Source organism: Bombus pyrosoma, linkage group LG8, assembly GCF_014825855.1.
Source record: "Bombus pyrosoma isolate SC7728 linkage group LG8, ASM1482585v1, whole genome shotgun sequence".
Lineage (NCBI taxonomy): Eukaryota > Metazoa > Arthropoda > Insecta > Hymenoptera > Apidae > Bombus > Bombus pyrosoma.
In genome coordinates, this window is record NC_057777.1 from 3309260 (window position 1) to 3327864 (window position 18605).

The 18605-nt window shown below is 38.6% G+C and overlaps 1 protein-coding gene and 1 long non-coding RNA gene across 4 annotated transcripts in view; one reads left to right on the top strand and one right to left on the bottom strand.

Annotated features, from left to right (window-relative positions):
• LOC122570102 (IQ motif and SEC7 domain-containing protein 2) overlaps positions 1-18605 on the top strand; it is a 137573-nt gene that overhangs the window by 36565 nt on the left and 82403 nt on the right. The window lies entirely within an intron of this gene.
• Positions 8573-18597, bottom strand: LOC122570114. The gene is made up of 3 exons (XR_006317703.1): positions 17640-18597; positions 10727-10930; positions 8573-10430 (listed from the first exon to the last, which is right to left on the bottom strand). It is a non-coding gene; the product is annotated as an uncharacterized LOC122570114 (long non-coding RNA).

Here is an 18605-nt window from a genome sequence, read left to right on the forward strand (position 1 = left end):
ACTCTACGAAAATGAGACGCATATGGGAGATATTAAATTAATCGACTAAAGATATTTTCCTTTTGACTTTTGTTTTCCTTCTGTTCTTTCTTTATCCCATTGTCGAAGGTATTTTCATCGGTGTCTTTCTTTCACGGGACACTGTGGAATACCGTGATTGTTCTCGATGATTGTTTGCTTCATTTCCTGCATCCTGTCTCCGAGCAGCCCTATCGATCGGCCATTGTCCGCGCTTTTTCTGCGAATAATAAACGGGCGCGGCCCAATTTGCGTTAAACACCGCTGCCATACGTTCGAAAGCGGAATGTCCATGTTGAAACGCGTATTAAATACCTCGGCTCTGTTATATCTACATTCGGTACATTCCAATATATTGGGTTGGCAGCTAAGTGATTGCGGGTTTTGTCATTAGGTTGTATTGACAAAATCCGTAATCACTTAGTTGCCGGCCCAATAATTAGACTGTAGATTTCTATGTTATCGTGAGAAATTCGAAGATGCAAAACCGCGTTCGACGATATACGGCGTGCGACATGGAAAAACTTGTAAAATAGCGAAAGTACTCATTGTTGATATTTAATAGGCGAGTCAGATTTCTATGAGAATTTTGTTCACGGTAGCGTGCAAATGTTTTCGGCCACAGATTTTCTACTTTATATTTGAAAAGCGACATTTGTAAAAAATGTAATGTTACGTGTAATACCATGGTGTACAACTGTGTAACAGCGTTTAATGCAAGTTCAGTCACGTAACAACGATCTCGCACGTAATAGCAACGTGCAGGAACATAAACGTTGAACCAGGCTGCAGTTAAATTATTATTATTTGATGCAGGTAATAAGGAATATCTCATTTGTCACTATAAAACGAATGAATGGAAATTAGTAAAAATTATTTTGCCTCTACAATTAAGTGGATATTATTATTAGGTTAGCAACTAAGTGATTGCGGATTTTGTCAATACCACCTAATGACAAAACCCGCAATCACTTAGTTGCCAAGCCAATATTTTTAATAATCGCCTGTCGAAACGCAGAATATTTTCCAGTTTCGTGGAAAGGAGTTGACAATTTGAAATTTCATCGATGATAGGTAAGTGAAATGGGGGGTGTAAATTAGTTGCTTGGTTGGTTAGTCTCTGGTTCGTGGATGGAAGCCAGGTAGAAGGTAATTGATCGATACTTTTTCTATACGGCGATGAAAAATTGAAAGGCCTTGCAGACAGGGTTGAAAAGGTTGCTATAGGAACCATAGGCATAGCTGTGAACTGTCCATCGCGTTACCTCATCGATATTCAGTCTCTGTCGTTGAAAAGTTATCACGTCGCTGGATTTTCTTTCCTCTTTTCCTATCTTGTTAAAATTCACAGTCGAAATATTAATAGCTTGGAATACGTATTGCAGGTTATATAATTATACATAGTTGTCGTATAATTTTCGAATTAATCGTGTGTATACAAAAATTTATTGAACGCTAAAATAGGAGAAAACGACGATTTAGACTCAACATTACTCGTTATATCACATTACTCATAGCTAGCTTGTAATTAGCCAAGTTCAAGCATATTTGGCAAATTGTCGGACTCGACTTTCTCAAAAATGTTCGGAAAGCGTCATATGAACAAATTTTGTTCCATTAGGTCGTGCCAAAAGTTTCTTTCGCTTTATGAGCAAACGATAGATGCACAACATTTCTTGTTTCGTACTATTTTATTTAATCATCTATGGTTTGTTTGTTGAATTTGTTGTATTCGTTGCGTTTGTTGTATTTGTTGTGTTTGTTTTTTTTTTTGTATTTGTTGTATCTGTTGTATTTGCTGTATCTGTTGTATTTGCTGTATCTATTGTCTTTGTTGTATCTGTTGTATTTGTTGTCTTTGTTTTATTTGTTGTATCTGTTGTGTTTGTTGTATCTGTTGTATTTGCTGTATCTATTGTCCTTGCTGTATCTGTTTTATTTGCTGTATCTGTTGTATTTGTTGTATTTGTTGTATTTGTTGTATCTATTGTCTTTGTTGTATCTGTTATATCTGTTGTATTTGTTGTATTTGTTGTGTCTGTTGTATCTGTTGCATTTGTTGTATCTATTGTCTTTGTTGTCTTTGTTGTATTTGTTGTATCTGTTGTATTTGTTGTATTTGTTGTATTTGTTCTATTATTCTATTGGAATATATATATACGTAACTCCTATAGAATTCAAACTACCCACCAATCGACACTTTTACTTTTGCTTTAATTTACCGGCGGCTGTTTTACTGAGTAGATTAGATCACGAGAGAAGAACGGTAATTTACTACTTAGAAAATCGATTCTCGACTTTCCAGGTCAAATTTGTAGTAGATTAACTGTTATTGCATATAATTGAATTTATTCCAAAAATAAACTCGATTTTCGTCGAAAATTTCATCGAATAAATCTACAAAGTGTACTTCTTAAATTTTCGTTACAAATCCAGATAAAAAAGTCGCAAAAAGTAAACTTTGTCGATATTTCCTCGCCGCTCCGACCAACTACAATTTTCCCAACGTTGTTTCCAATACGTCGTCTGCTAAACTAAATACTTCTAACTTCCGAAAAGAAAAAAAGCAAAATTCAATTCGTTTGATCCAACTTTTAAAAACTTCTTCCATCCTCAAGCCCACGTGGCGAAAGTTACGTTCCTCGCCGTACATAGCACCAAATAGTATCAGCTATTATTTACTGAACTTAACAATTCGCTGACACCCTGTATATTATACAAAACGTTACATTAAAAAGTTTCCAATCCACCTGCAATGCTTTGGCCAACACAACACCGTGTGTGTGTGTGTATGTGTGTATGTCGACGATTTGCCACTTATAGATGAAGAACCGTCTCTTCTATTGTCTTTTTCACGCGCTGAATCCTTATCCAAGAGCTTCACACTCGCAAACCGTAATCCTCGTACCATCATCTGACATAATAACAACAATAAAAGATAGAAAAGCCACAGTTGGTCGACAGAGTTCTTACCGCGCTGGTTTTATAAGGCGGCAGAAATAACGGGCAACGGTGGAGCCTGTTTTTACATGGTCGGCTACCACACGCGTGTTTAGAGAACACGCGTGTGGCGTGGCGCAGCCTTGCGGCCACGGAATGACCGAACAAGGCGACTTTACGTGGGTTGGCCCACATCACCCACCATTTCGCTCGAACGAACACGTCCGCCTCTTCGGCGAAATAACTTTTCCTTCCACGTTTCTCTAACTCGATTTAACTAGAATGTCGCGCACCTGTCGGTGGATGTGCCCCTCGAATTGGGAAAACTGTTTTTCGATGTGTACACTGTCGCGCGCAAGTACAATCGACGGAAAAAATAAACGGGGACGTATGGTAGAAATGGCAGTGGCTGCTTCGAACGTGAACGATGCTCCACGGCTATCTTCTTTTTTTTTTCTTGTACCATCTGATGAGCGGCGACGCGCGATGTCAAAGAGAAAAGCAGAAACAACGGTGTCATGGCGTCTCGGCCTGCAAGGGTACGAAAAAGTAGATAAACTGGTCAAAAATGTCACGTGTTTTTGGGGGGTAACGTAGCAATGGACGATAATTCTGTACTGATTTTCTATATAAAAATTCCATATGCAAATTTTCCATATTCCAAATACAGCGCTGTAAATGAGCGGGGGCTTCTCGCGTGTAACGCTGTACGTGACGAACATTAAGTTCTCTTGGTAGACAGAAAGAACTTTTCTGTTTGAAAATTACTTTCGACATTTTATTTTGAATTTTAATTCATATGTATGTATTATACCTTTATATATATATATATATTTTTTTTTTTTGATATTATTGTACTTTCATTAAGCCTAGAATATTCCAAATGCATCACGGTGCCTTCTATTTTTTTGCATTACTATAATCGAAATTCGTCAGGCAAAGGAACTATTTGTAGAAAATAAGATCTGTACGTGTCGCTTCATAGTCACAGAGAAAACCGAATGAGCCGTACATTTAAATTTGCGAGCGCTGTAAGTTGCAAGACCAACCCTGTTTGTCCCTAAATAACTTGCATAAAAGCGAAGAATATATTTTTTTCAAGATGTTCCTCTTATCTTTGTTACGAAAGTATATTTTACAACGTTCCAATTAGGAATTATAGAAACCCTAAAATTACACTGCAATTTAAAAGACTAGATAGCCAAAGAAACATTCGCAACTCCTTCAACTCTTAACATTTTTTCGCACCAATGAAACCAATCCAAATTATAATTTTATAATTATGAAATTATAAAGTTAGTGATATTTAGCGTCCGGTCTATTCGAGCACGTCTATCGCCTAATGGCGCTACGTCGTTCGGTACGAAGACCATGTTGGACGTATCGGTGATATATCACCTTTAAACATTATCGGTAATTGCAAATGGAAATTGTTCTTAAATTCCGTGCCACGGTATTGCTATTGGCACGTGGCACATTGCACGATAAATAAAAGAAGATTTTTCCATTTTCACATTTGCAGCACTTACCTGCAAAAGGTAAGTCTTCGATTATGCACTCAAATGCATTTTCTGCGTTATTCATTATAGTTGGATCGAATTAACTAACACGTAAATGCAACAGCGAGCGTACAGATACTTTTTGTAGTCAGCGTAAATTCGTTAGAAAATTGGGAAAACTCGCAGCGATTTTTATCCTTTGTCAGATCTGTCGTAGAATATGGTACACGGGGAATGTGACAATTTCGTCATATCGAAGTGTGAAACTGTATAGATATTTCTTTAAATTTATCGTTTCTGTGTGCAGGAATGTGCATACGTACAATCTCGTTACATAGAATGAACTTGATTACGAAATTCTTCGTCTCATCGTATAATACGAAGTTCGTTCTAACGAGATGTTAATTGCGATTTAAGTAAAGTCATTTAATGCCACACTGTTTCTATTTACCACGTGTAGGATGTAAGATATATGTGATAGGTTAAGGAACCGAGTAATCCTTGAACATTTACGTGGGTTCATTTAATCGATTCTTATGAACTTGTTCGACGTTGTGGCGCAACGATCTTTCGCGATGTTTCGATTTATTTTAGTCGCAGCGGTATCGGAGTATCGAAATTGGGAAGGTTGAGAGGCAAGCGGAGGATGGTCATCGTCTTTTGTCGAACTGCGTGGACACGATCGCCCGATCTTCTTTATGACAAAGTGCAGAAAGCTGTTCCTCAGAAATGTGACATTCTGTCGCGTTTTTGGTACGAGAATTTCCTAAAAATCGCGATCAGAAACCGAAGAATAAAAGTACAGAAGTACAGGAAAAAGTATAGAAGACGGTTTAAAAGACCAGATAGCCAAAGAAACATTCGCAATTCTTTCGATTCTTAACATTGTTCCGCACCAACGAAACCAATCCAACACAGACGGAAAGCAAAATAAAGAAAGAAAGAAAGATAAATATTCACAGAAAGGGTTATCATTTATTTTAAAATTACTACAAAAAATAGTAGATTTAAGTGAAGGTAGTAAAATTATTTTTCATTTTGATACGGTGGTATCGATAAGTAAAAGCCTGGGGGCGACGACTCTCCTGCACCTTCTACCCCCAGAAAAATTGAACCTAGCGCTGCCAGGTGTAGGGAATCCGCGACGTCGCATTACCCCCACTACCACTCTGCTATCCTCATCGCGTCTACGCTGTAGACAAATGGAGGTGGAGGGGGCAAACAACGTTGCCGCTGTGGACGCGACGCGGGGAGACGTAAAACGAAATTCGTGCCACGTGACAGAAGCAGCGTAGGGGGTAGAGCGGTAGTGGGGGTACAAGCAGGCAATCGCCTGACAACTCAGATCTAATCTGATCTAATCCGGATCTAATTTTAAGTTAATCAAAAATGCGATTGGATTAGATCTGGGTTACCTGGGTTACGTAAAAAGAAAAAAAAAATAATCTGGATTACTTACGCTCTATTAAATGTAAATATCCGGCAGATTATGCGCTTTCGCGTAAACTATTTTTGTTAACGAGATACTCAAGCGTAAAGCCTTCGCGATACTACTCAGGCTGATGACATTGAGAATATATCAAAGGATCACGGAAATTGAGGTGGCTCCCTTTTAGTGAATATTCAAATTGAAAGAAAGAAATTTGTTAAATGGACGTTCGCAGCTCCTGAACACTGCAAGGAAATCTCCCACGAAACAGTAAGGAAAATAAAATTCGAAGAAGGAAGGTGGTTCTAGAAACAGAAAAATTACATACACGCTTTTCGTAAATCACCAGATGTACAATGAAAGACAAAAGGAAGCTGAAAGGGTAAGCAGCCGATGACATAACAAAATGCACTGAAATTTAATGAAAAATAAATTGTAATTGACAAGAGCCTTTTAAATTACTGACGCGCTACAATTTCAGAGAACGAGTTATAATTGACAAAAATAAATAAACCGTAAACAGATATACTGTCAGATGACTATGTCATCGATGTAATTAAAAAATATTCGGTAGCGTAGCCGTTACAAACAAATATGAATTTCAAACTTCAGTCTAACCGAACCAAAGCAAACCAAATTCCTGCCACAAAAGAAAATGGCAACACGACAGGGAAAGAAGAAAAGTTTTCCAATTTCGTGCAATTCATAAATTTCTTATTTCTCCTATGCTTTCGTCACTCGGCAAAGGGTTGAAAGGGAAACGAAGCCGAAGGGTTGCTCCGTCACTGACGACGCTGGAATCGCTATTTTCCCATGTTACTATTTTCATGGCGTGCACCGTGCTATTTTCGTGGTGGCAAGTCCGAGAAAAGAGGGTTGACGAGGGCTACCAATAAAACTCACCCCCGACCCAACCCCGAAGCTCTCGGGGCGGCCTCTCGCGTAATCGATAGCGGTCGCACGTGCGATCACGGACAGGCTACACGTTGCCCTTAGTTAAAAAGGAATGCTCCTCCGCGTAGTATCGTTGCTCAAGGTCGTTCCTCGGATACAATCGAACACACCTTTCGCGTGGCTTTTCATTCAACTCACGCGTATTCGCGTGGATCTTTGTGCGTGTGCGCGTATCGCGAATCTTTCGAGACAGTATCAGGTCGAGTTAGGTAACGAACATTGGGATCGTTGGTTTCCATACGTTTCTCGTAGTTTCGTCGAGGTACAGTGGAAGACAGAAGAAAGTTGAAAGGATAACGAGACGGAAAAAGAGTAGAATTTTAGGAAGACGAGCTGCAATTGACGGGGATAATGAGATTGCTGGAACGCTGCAATTGTAGAAGAACTAGTTGCAGTGGACGAGAATTAAATTGCCGAAACGCTGTAATCTTAGAAGATGAGTTGTAATTGACAGGAACGGTTAAATTATCGAGGCGTTGCAATTACAGAAGAACGTAGAGACGTAGCTGACGAGAACAATTATATCGTTGGAAGGCTGTAATTTTAGAAAATGTGTCATAATTGACGCGGCCAATTAAACTATCGCAACGTTGTAATTTTCGAAAACGAGTCCGCAATAGAGTTAAATTATCGAAACACTGTAATTTCAGGGGGTTGAGTGGTAGTTGACAAGAACAATTAGATTACTGAGACACCACGATTTTCCAGCAACCAGTTATACTTTGACAAGGATAATTAAATTATGGCTAGATATAAAAATGTTCCATGCCCCAGAGTATTAATTTTTAAATTAGAATTGCTTACAGCTATTAGATTAATTAATTAATTAATTAAATCGTTCGAGGTAGATATGAATTTTAATTTCGTCTTATCCGCCACTGTACCTACAGAAATGAGATTTAGACGCAAATCTGTGTCATCGAGCGAACGTTACAACGAACGCGCTATTTTTCATATTCTGTATACTTTCACGTACAGTGCTTGTACCTTTAAATTTCCCATAAACGCCTAAAAATCCGCGGTCTAATAATAAACAGCTGAAAAATTCGATAATCAATTGCTCGCAGCCAAAAAGAGCTGCCTTCTCAAATGATCGTGAAGCTAAGTATACGTTTTTGTGCGCCCTGTTCAACGTACAAAAACCGATTCTTTACAACGTTTCGTAAATTTATCGTATCTCAGTTTACTGCTATAACGAATAATTTGCTAATTTGCTAATTTGCTAACTCAGCAATTTCTGCGAAACGTATGCCAGCGATAAACAGCAGCGATAACTTGTACGTAAATCCTCGGATTAACTTCATGTTTCATGGTATGTTGTTGTAATCGTAACATGGAAATCTTGTCACGGTGTTAACGAAATATCAAAATGTTTTATGCAACGCGTGTAACGTATTGATGAAAAAGTTTCTTGCCGGTGTCTGTATAATTTCGTGAGCCGCTGTACACGTGAGTTCGTGATCGATGAAGATAACGACGATGATGAGGCATGATCGTTTGAATGGCGATGAAGAATAATAGTTGAAGGTGAAATATCAGGATACCAGACGATTGATAAACGCTCGCGTGGGCATCGATAAACACCTACACGCCAGCTTCATTTTATGCGAGCTGGTCTTCTAAGACGCGTGTGTAACGGGTGACTCGAGAGAAAGGTGTGTTCTCGTCGTTTTCTCATACCATACATAATAACAATTATATATACAATAATATAATAATAATTACCTACATATATATACATAAGAATTTATTTCTATTATTTTATTTATTTTTGCCTTCTGGCTACAATATGAGATTCGCATAGATTTCTTATCCGCACGCTCTTTCAACCTCAATACACACTAGATTATTGTTAATATAACGTTAGGTTGCCCCAAAAATTTCCTTCGTTTTATAAGCAAACAATGGACGCACAACATTTTTTATTTTATATTATTTTATCGAATTACGTGTGATCCATTTTGTCCTACTGGGACAAAAACGAAAGGAACTTTTGGGACGATCCAATACTTGAACATACTCTTAGTTACACTCTAGTTACTCTCGGTTAATTGCTTAAATTTAATCTCACTTGTTTGTAGCACATTCTCTTTTTGGCGTTCCCACGTCTGCTCTTCCTTTCTCCCTACCTTTCCTTATATGATGCAGTCGTTTCTTTCTAACTTCCTTAACCATTCTATTCCTCCACGGTCCTCTATCAAGCGTCTCAGCGTTTCCGATTCCTTTTCGCATACAAAAATACACCTCCGTTTCTCCGCCATCCAAAATGTATTTGCCTGTGCTATGCTCCATCGCTTCATCCTACAAATCAGCATCTGATTGCCTTGTTTCGCGTTCTTTTTATATTGGGTTGGCAACTAAGTGATTGCAGATTTTGTCATTACCATCTAACGATAAAATCCGCAATCACTTAGTTGCCGTATTGGGCTCGAAAACCGAGCAGAGTTCAACCCTCTGCGCTTGGCGTATTTTTCACTTTTTTCTTTCTTTTTATTTGGTTTTTCTATTTACATTTCGAGGGCAAAGCTGCAAGAAAACACATATTTTCGAAAAATTTGCAGCTTGTAATTTCCTGCCATACGATCGCCATACGGCGATCTCTTTGTGTCCGCTCGAACGAAGGCAGCGGAGCGTGAAAGACTCGAAGATATCGTAACTTTAATTTCGTAGAATTTCTCAGGTTTAAGACAAACGAGACGCAAACACGAGAGTATCGCGTTACGTTTTTCTTCGCTTCTGAACGTGAACACCCTGTATATAGGTAATTTAATTCACGTTAGCTTATGGATTATAGATTATAGGTCGCGTGTATGCAAATTTCTGTAGAATGTACAGGATGCTTCGGCTAAATGGAATTAGTCGAGTATCTGCCTCGTTCATTGTCCAATGAAAATCTTCTCGGTACGCAGTTCTATTGTTTTAAGAGTCACGTGTAACGTCGGAAAGAATCTTCTCTGAAGTTCGATTTTTTGACGAGAAACTCGAAGGTGTATCGATGTATAGCAGCAAATGTCCGACAGAAATATTTTCTTCTTAGAAACACATCGTAAAACGATGTCTCTCGTCGCAGACGTGCATGAAAAATTTCTCCATTATTTTCATCGAACGCTCGAATTATTCAAATACGATGCAAAGTAAAGATAATTTCATTATTTTTATCGAATACTCGCATAATCTCGACGATCTAATATCAACTGATTTCTGAAACGAATGGCCACTCGATTTTTCGTCTGCTTGGATATAACGTTATTCGAGATCGTTTCTTCCAATTTACCGTGAAATATCGACCGTGATATAAATGTTTTAGGACGTGTATAAAGCGACGGAGGCTAGCACTGGGTCGTGTAACGTCTGAGTAGCTTGGTGCACTTGAAACTGTGCCAATCCTCGAAACCGAGTTCCGCTGGCTGCATAATAAAACGATCAGATCCGGTGGAAAAGGGCCAATGTCAATATCTTGGACCGCGTACGACAGTCAGGGAATGCGCGTGGGCTCATTCAGCCGCGTTCTCCACGAGTTTTGCAACTCCCTCGACGCGAATAAAAACTCTCAGACGATCGAACTGTCTTTGTGCCTCGTTGCAGTTCACCTGTGGAAACAGTATAAATAGAATGTCGTGGTTCTAGATGCTTGGAATTATTAAAGGAATAATTAAAATTAATAACAGACGCCTTTTTCTAATAGTTTTATGTTATCGAAATGTTTAACTTTAAAACAGGAGAAAAAAGAAAGAAAGAAAGAAATAAGAAAGAACGAAACAGTTCTTCCTGACTCGCGTGAATTTAGGCTCTCGATCTTGTGATAATCATTGCGACAATGTGTATATAATATTTTTGAGAGCGTAACTAAGAAGGTAAAACCACGACGAAAAACTGTTTTACCTACCGAGCAGTGTAGAAAGCACTGTACTTTATTGGATATCGCGTGTGCATTTCGTGGAACGTTGCACCTTCAAATTTTCTATAAATACGTAATGCACGTACGTGAAGATCCGCAGTTTAGCGATAAAGCCATTTTTAATATTATTTACGAGTCTTCTTGGTCGTTGAAAATAGACGGGCATATCAAAATTGGAGAACCGTGCCGGAGCTGAAATAATAGAAGAATTATACGTTGGAGGTTTTCATTGGTATTCCAGTGTGAATTTATTTTACCTTTTAGTTGAAAGATTTATACAAAGTTTACACAAAGATTCTTAAGAAAATTACTAATAAAAGTGGTTCGCTGAGAACCAAAACTTTGTTGCATCGTCCAAAAGATACCATAAAAATAAACAAAAATCTCGATAAAACAGTTGCACGCTACGTGAAGAATACAAAATTGTTTTAATCAAACAACAATACGTTTGATTTACTATATCCACTTGTTTCTTATCCCTTACGTGATAATTCCTTTGTTCAAACTTTTGCTTATTTTTACCATAGACTTTGGATGATCTTCTTCGCAATATTTGTCACATGTCATTTTCTTAAGGATCATCGTATCGACGTTTAAATGGGCAAAAAATAATGAATTCACGCTAAAACAGCAAATGAAACAATGGTAGCCAGACGGCTAAAAGTAAATGCGAGCGATCGCAGATTTAAAATAGTAAAAGATCTCGATGACGAGAATCTCTTTTATTTCACTCTGAATTTATCGTTTCTTTCAATTTAAACGTTTACACAAACATCGCTAACCACCTGTCTCCTGCAGCCAGCCAAAAAATAACCAACAAAATCCCAACGAAACTGTTACTACGCGAGAAATAAAAAATTATTTACATACTCGTCCGACTTATTACAGCGATTTATTTTTAACACGCTAATTCTCTTGTCCACACTTTCGATCGTTTTTGGCTCTGGGTTTTCAACCGCCGGAAAGAAAGCGTCCGTTTTTATCGAAACATTTATTAATCATTTTTTTTTAATCTTCGTGTCGCCGTGCAAATCAACAAAAATTATAAATTCAGTCTAAACTGCGAAACGAAAGAATCGCAGTGGGTCGAGCTTTTGGGAAAACGCGAATGCAAAGGGATCACGGGTCGAATATAAACGTTCCATTTTTCGCATTTACCGGTTCGTATCGCATTCTAATTTCGTTCTGGCGTAACGATTATTCGAAATGGAACTGAACCGCCGGGCTGTTTCGTCATCGGAATGGCAGGAAACGCGCGGACAAGTCGCAGGAATGGTACTATTGATTTTTGGCTGCTCCTTTTTCGACCCCATCCGTCTGCGATTCTGTCCCCTCGAATTATTCGCCATTGCTTCCACTGCACACCCCCTTGATACGTGCATTTTATTCAACGTCGTGTGTTCTCTCGTCACGTTTGCCGACTGCCAGCGAAATAAGTGGCTTGGAAAGAAACAACCGCCCGCCTTCTAATTGCGCTCGCTGTAACGTCGCACGTTGACAAATTTCGTTAAAAAGACGAATTCGTTGCTGCCCGGTTTTCCTTCTGCCCGGCCATTATTTTCTCCTTAGGCTCTTGCCGCGTCGGATATATTATTTGGTTGGCAACTAAGTGATTGCGGATTTTGTCAATACCAACTAATGACAAAATCCGCAATCACTTAGTTGCCAACCTAATATTATCGAAGCTAACTATTTCTCCTATAAATTTCATCGATCGTTTTTCCTAATTTTGCTATATCGAAGCTTAGCTATACGACGAGAAGAAAATAAGACATTTACATACTACGCGTTTCGTGTACTTTGTATTATACGAATCAGCTAATGACGAATTGCTCGTACACGTGACAAGGATCGATCTAACGCGATCGAATGTTGTAAACTCTGTCGGAAACAAAGAACAACGTGGAGATCTCGGTGGAAGAAATACTATACAGCGATAAAAAACGAGAACCTACAGAGGCGCGGTAACCGAGAACGCTATTATGTTGCAGTCGATTTGACGAGCAATAGTCACAGGCACTTGGATCGTCGAAAGTAAAATTCTATCACCGTGGAACTCACCGTGTAACTGTTGAGAATTATTGATCCTAATCGCCGAAATAAATGTATAAGAACAATTAGATTACACTTAGAATTCATATGAAAATAGTTTCAGATTTATTTAATACGTGATTTACAAGATATTCGTGGATATACATTTGAACGCGTCTCAGCGCTCTCTTTGTCTCGCCATCTTCTTTACCACATTACCAACGGAACAGTTGCATTCATCTGTTTTACGAGACGCTGCGAACGCACATACTCCAACACGCTGATACTCATATATGTGTGTCACTACTACGCGGCTAATTTAGTCTAGCACACAAAATTACACATATCTCAATAGTAAGAATACAAAATTTATAATAACAGTGATAAACGTGCGAGATGATATTTTGGGGGAAAAGAGCTGTGGAGATTGAGAAAGTAGGAAGCATCGGTCGATACTGGCAAGGCTAAGAGTAGGTCACACGAACTTCACCCGTGTTCACCTAATCACGAAAGAGGAACAGAGGAAGCGCAACGTTCGCAAGGCAGAAAGTCACTGTGAAACGTCTAGTTAATTGAGTGGATAAAAAGTTGAAAACGAAAGGCGAAAACACAACGTGTTGCGAGCAACCTCGAAACGATTCTGAAGAAGAAGACAGAAATAAAGCGGTTCTTCTTAACGCTAACTTTGCGGGTCAATTTTAGCCCGGTCAATTTTCATTGAATTTAAATAAAACTTTCAAATTTCATATCAATTTTTTGTTCGTGGTTATTGCTTTCGATCGTCTAATTCTCTGTAGTTTCTTATATCAGCAAAAATTGAGAAATTGATTAATCGAATTGATTAATAGAATCTATTTGTATATGCCAGGAAATTTAAGGGATGATTCTTTCGGCGCCGAAATAAAAAAGAAACGGAGAATAAAAAAAAGTTGCGTTTTAAAAGCGTCAACGCCCAGCCTGAACTGCTAACCGCAGTCAGAAATTTGAAATATGAACAATATGCTTGTTTTATGACGTAGAAAGGATATTTGGACCCCAAACGGGTAAGGAGATAACATTTTTTTAAAACAGTTTAGTCGTATTTTTATATTCACTGAAGTTGGAGACTCGACATGCGAACTGCTCGTTGAAAATAAACAAACAGGTGTTCGAACGTTTCTCGAAACTCGACTCTTAGGGGGGTGAGGAAGGGTAGGTTTCTCTCTTTCAAAAGATAACCATATCTTTGTACCGACTGAAGTTGCAGACGTTAAATTCGGCACGTGAACTCCTCGTTAGAAATAAACAAACACGTGTTTGAAATCCAATCCTTATGGGAGTGAGAAAGAGTACGTTCTTTCTTCTTCCAAGAGATAATCGTATCTGTATGCTCGTTAAGCTTGGACATACAAAATTTGACACATGAACTTCTCGTTGAAAACAAACAAACACGTGTTTGAGTGTTTTTCGAAATTCAACTCCAACAGGGTGTCCAAACAGAGAGTTGTAAACATAAATTGGAATACTTGTACGTACATAGTAAAAGCGGCGGACATTCAGCTAAATGGATATAAATACGCCTACTGATACAATGTAAATATCGTAAATAATATCTATGACCAAACAATAACGTGTTAGAGTAATATAATATGTTTATATATGTAATATAATTATGTAACATAAATGTTAAATTTGCAGATTTGGAAATGGGATTATCTACCCTCTTATCGCGGGGTTCTCCCGAACTAAAGACTTTCTCATTTTTTGCTATTTCTCCTCCGAATCTCCCAACTTAAACGTTCTATGCTAATATTATTACATGTAACTATACAAAATTATTAATTCTAAGTAAATTCTAACCTCTCTTTTTTTTTCTTTTTAAATACAATTTCTACGTTGCACCGAATATTCAACTAAAATTATCGACGATAATAATCGACCTATATTTCGATCACACACACACACATACAGAATTAAGTATCTCGAATCTTTTCGAAATTTAATTACATAGGTAGGTTTTACGTGACGTACCCGTACCATTGGAAGCTTTGATCGGTGAAATTCGTAGCGTAATATTAAGATAGACGTTACGCAATGTTCCGCTAGGTCCAATTAACGCAGGATTCGATTGTTTCGGTGGAAAAAGGGAAACGCGAAATGGACGCCAGGGTTGCCAACGAAATTTCAATTTCGGGCCCGGCTAGCGCCGCCAGCTACGATGCTACCAAACGAAAATATCGAAAATTATTTTATAACTACGTCTGTCCCTCTTCCATATGCGTCGGAATAACTCTGATTTAATTGCAAACTCCAACACGAAAAAAATACAAATTTCGTTGTTGAAACTGGAGGTTCTCGTTGTATCGTTGGAGGCGAACTGGCGAGATAATTTTCTACGTTTCGTGAACGTATAAAACGACGAAAGAAAATACACAGTACGATACTACATATTTTTAAACGATTATAATGCGTGTGTGTGTGTAGATTATTCAAATAGATCTTTTTGTATCATTGTACGACAAGTTTTAACCTTATCTTTAAATATGGAACGTAAGAACAAGATTCAAACGAGATAGACGTTTTGTATTCTTGAGATATTTTCGTTATTATTCCTAAATTGACGAAGAAACCAGTTCTGCTGGTGGTGACCGAGTGGCTCCATTTTCTCATTGCCTGTTTCAAAAATTCTTGCCGTTTCTACAACTCACAATCTACGTACGATACGATCCAACGAAAGAATCGTTCTTATCACTGCAATAAATTTTGCTTGTTATTGACCTTGGCAATCTGAAAAGGTTAATATCTATTCTTTCTTTGGGTAAGTATTATAATTCTAAAAGATACAGGGCGAGGCGCCTGAAACAGGCCACCCGCACGTCTCAGCTGTTATCGGCGGATAGGAAGGCGCAAATTTAGTTGGCCTGTTTTTAAGCGCCTTTATAATGCAACTATTTTCCATACATTTACGTAAAATTTTGAGACGCACAAGAAGACGCTAAAACGAACAAGACGTAACTAACGCGCAGAGATATAGAAAATACCTAAAACATCGTAATATTTCGTGGATAAACAAATTTTCCACCTGAATTTCCTTCTCCTTTCTAAAACCCTTCTCGATGAAAGTATAAATTTGCATCTAATAATAACGTCCGGCTGGCGCTTATCAGCCGAAAAAACTCGATAGAAAGAGTATGTGCAGTGAAGTCTCCGAATTTCCCTAGGCAACTGGCCAATGTATCTAGGAACAATTCGCCGACGATCGGTCCCGATGATTCCCCTAGAGGCACTAAGAATAATTCCCCTAGGAAGAAGCGAAACATAGAAAAACTGCCCGAAAATGTATTCCAACGATTTCTCTGAATTCACAGGAAAATAATCGCCCGCTAAACGAATCAAGGATACCCCATGAACGTCGCTTTACGATAATTCTGGCGCGTGTTACGACGAAACGCACGCGGCGATTTCACGTTTTATACGGGTCGAGGGGCGAAAGAAAAAAAAGAAAAAAGAGAACTGGCAGCAGCCGTACGAGGCTCATGGGAAACAAATCGACAGACGGAGGAACACACCATGGGTGGCGTATATATTGATCGACGAGGGAGGGTGGACTTTATAACGTGCGTACCACCCTAGCGCCGTTGGGGCGCAACATATAATTTTCATGAGACTGCCATATAACGCGTTTCCTGTCAAACGCACAAACTTATCTGAGGCTCGCGTCGTACATGCCTGCTCGGCAATTATTCACGGCCATTACGGTTTTGTTTCCATCCACCAGCAGCCCTTCGTGTTCCGTCATCCTATAGCTGTAATTTCGACGACAGTCCTTTCGGGGAAGAAACTAGGAGGACGCGGTTTGGCGATTTTTATAGCTTTCGCATGATCGTTGTAATTCTTCATAGCGGTAATTGGCAAACAAATTTTTTTTCGGGGAGGATGATAAATATGTTAGCAGAGCAATGTTTTTAGCGTTTGTTAATTTTACACTCGAGCGTCTTTCTAAATTTATTATTCTAAATTTTTCACATATCGCAAAGTACGTGACGAATGATGCTGAGTTTTAATAAAACTCGTCGTATGCATAGGTGAAATTTTGACGATAGTACTTTCGCGGAGAAGCTAGCAGAAATATGACAAACGATAGATGGTTTTGCGTTTTTCGCGGGTTTCCGGTGATCAATCACTGTGGTCCTTGAGAATGGTAATCGGCAAATTTTTTGTAGGAAACGATAGACAAATTTTTCGTCTACCAATTCCATTTATACCAATCGTTCCATGCCTTTAATTCTAAACTCAGGTAATCGATTGCTCGAAATTTTCCGACCATTGTAGATTACGATAGCAAGTTTGAATAAAAGCGTTGCACGTACGAGTCCAATCTCGATGATATACTTTTGGGAAGAAAGTAAGAGGAATGGTGAAACGTGAAGAACGATAAATATGGTTTGGGCTTTTTTATGGCTTTAGATGATCACCATGATTTTTCTTAGGCGATAAGAGAGAGGGAGAGAGTGGTAAATTGGAAAATTTGTTTTCAGGAAACGACAAATTTTTCAAGATCTCAGTGATAGACTAAGTCAATACACATACTTTTCTTTTTTCTAACCTAAAAATCGAGCTGCTATAAAATATGGAATTCCGACAATAAAAAGAAAAAGATAGTAAAAGCAGCTACGTATATTATAAGAAGGCCAAAAATAAAAACCACTTTGTGACTCAAAAATCTCAATGAAAATACGAACGAAATTTCCAGGAATTGTTATTTATTGATTAGTGGATTTATATCAGCGGTGGGAGGAGGATCAATTAGGGGCGTGATTCGGCGCCTATCGATCACGACACAACGTATTAAATGCAACATTGTAATCCAATAAGACGACAAATCACTCACCACGCGCTTTGGATTTATCGAAAAGACGATTTCGTGAGGAGAAGATGGAGAATTCTCAGAAGTCCTCACTGACCCTCATTTTTCTTTCTTCAATCTGACCTCCATAATTCTATCGTATATTATATCTTTCCTCTCTTTCCGTCTCCTTTCGTTTCACCATCGCAAACGAACCAACGTGTCTGCTTGCATTTGCAGCCGGCTCGAAATATCCGCATCGTTATAGTAAATTTGTAATTTTGCTGCTGCCCGCTAATCGTGGATCATCGAGATCGCCGAAACCTTCGTACGTCCATAAATATTACAGCACCGTACTTTAGACATCTTACGATACGAGCCGCGTAACGTAAACGCGATGTAAATCAATTTTTCGCGCATTTGATTTAACAGCACATTACGAGAGCGTGACCTTCATCTTGTTTCGTGCAGAAGTAAAAGTAAACGTAGGTAAATCTTGGTTAGTTTCTCGCTGAGAATCGTCCGCTCCACGCTTTACAAAATTCCCATTTTATCTCTCGTTACTCGGTAATCAACTTCTCTGTGACTTTTGCACCGCTTTCGCATATGCAGCGGCTCGTGTGTTCTCACGTTGCGCGTATTCTACGCATCTCTGAATTTTTACATTCGCCGCAAAATCCGCGAAAAACTGTAGTCCACTCGCCGATAATAATCGATCCTCAAAATCACATTTAGTGCCACACTAAACACATACCGAACGCTATGTATCTACCGAATATTATAGCAAACACTATACTTCACGTACCTTTATACATTTTTGCACGTTAAGTGTATTCCACGTATTTTCGAGTTCTTAAACTTTCCATATATACGCGAAAGAAGAAAAGGAAATAAAAATCGGCGAGTTGCTCGCCAACGATAACAATGTTACTAACAATAGTACTATTAATAGTAATCGATTGTCAGAATCATGGAAACCTTCGTCACATCAAACGCGGAACTGAACGCCAG